The sequence below is a fragment of the Triticum dicoccoides genome, chromosome 5B, assembly GCF_002162155.2.
Source record: "Triticum dicoccoides isolate Atlit2015 ecotype Zavitan chromosome 5B, WEW_v2.0, whole genome shotgun sequence".
NCBI lineage: Eukaryota > Viridiplantae > Streptophyta > Magnoliopsida > Poales > Poaceae > Triticum > Triticum dicoccoides.
This window is the reverse complement of record NC_041389.1, coordinates 550335124-550336792: the sequence shown is the minus strand read 5'-3', so window position 1 is coordinate 550336792 and position 1669 is coordinate 550335124. Positions and strand designations below refer to the sequence as shown.

Genomic DNA, 1669 nt, shown 5'->3' with positions numbered 1-1669 from the left:
GCTTTAGCTCTGACCGCCGCTCGAATTAGTTAGCTTCCTTGCCGGAGGCATGGACGTCGCGGCAAGCGACAACGAGGAGCAGTGTCACAACTGGAGGAGACCTAGGGAAGCGTGTCAAAGGAAGCGGTTGGAACAGGAAGAAGTTTCTCCAATTCGGATGGGGATTAGGGCTAGAGAAAGAAGATGAAGGAGAGCCGTTGGATTTCGATCCAACGGCTTAGAAAATTAACTTAGTTAAAAAAAAGTTAGACGACCGTCTAATTCTTTGGGGTTGCAACAAACATCCTCCCATGGTGACGGCGATGTTATTTTTCCATAAAAGGCATCCGGCTCCAATCCCATTTCGGTGCTGCTTGCTTGGGCGTGTCTTCATAAGATAAGCATCAACCATTGACTTCTCGGACAGTCCCTTATTTTGAGGCTATCCGGCGAGTGAGTTCCAGCACGCTATTGACTCACTACATGAGGGAAACCCAGCATTACGCACACATTACTTAGCCCAACCTTTTCCGATCGAGATCCAGGTCCCCAGGCCATGGCGCCGCAAGAATTCCCGGAGGGGATCCCCGCTGGCAGCCGAGATTGATGTCCTCCTGGACAAGCTTCTCGAGCTGGTGTTCCTGCGCTTCCCCTCGCCCGCCCACCTCGTCCGTGCCGCAAGCACCTGCAAGTGTTGGCGCCGCGTAATCACGGTTGACGGTGGTGGCTTCCTCCGCCAGTTCGGATCTCTCCACGGCGTACCCGACCACGCCATTGGCCACTACTGCGTCGAGGACGGCTACGGCTCCCCGCGCCCACCTAGCCTTAACCCGGTCTTCATCCCCTCCTCCTCCCATTTGCCGTGGGCGGGCACCATCGCCGATCGAAATCTGGCGCTCAACTTCCTCCCGCTGGGGGAATTTGCCGATTGCCGCTGGGAGCTCGCTGATATCTGGGGCGACCTCCTGCTCCTCTTCCACAGGTCGCGGGCGCCACGGCTCCTCATCTGCGATCCCCTTGTGCGGCACTACAAGGAAATCCCTCGCTCAGCGTGGTTCCACAGCGGCAACATGTTGGGCGCTGTCTCCTCGGCGGCGAGGATGCGGATGCGGACGCGGGCATCAGCCTCTCAAACTTCAGGGTGACGTGCATGGTCTTTCGCCATCGGGACCGCAACGCCAGGGCCTATGCCTTCTCTTCCGCTGGATGGTCGGAGATAACACTGTTATTGTTCTGGACAAGGACGCCGTCGAGCCCGTCTCTTTTGTCGTGCCGGACGATGAGGAGTACGCCGCTCCGGGAGAGGCGCCACAACACCAAATCACGTGGCCACCTACAGTCCAAGCTTGCTTATCCTAGCTGCATTGGTTTGGTGGGTTGTGGATAGGCCATGGCGTCGTCCCAGGTTCTGAACTCCTCAATCGGCCGTTTATTCTGATGATTCTAGAGCACCATATCATATGTGTGTTCTGTAGGCATCAAGTGGCAAACAGTTTCAGAAGTTCTATTGCGTTTGTTTGTAATCGTATACAAATTCAGTACATTGGGTGGTTTCTTGTTGCTGTTTTGAACATTTGTCTGTTCTTAAGATTACTTTCATAAACTTTAAACTGTTTGTAGCTACTTTGAACATTTATCTGTTCTTAAGATTTCTTTCACAAACTTGAGAATGCTTGTTTAATTAGGAGAC

General features: G+C 53.6%; 1 pseudogene; it reads left to right on the top strand.

The window, feature by feature from the left end:
- The window catches only part of LOC119310051, an 11939-nt pseudogene extending 10601 nt beyond the window's left edge, over positions 1-1338 (top strand).
- Positions 1339-1669: the final 331 nt, after the last annotated feature.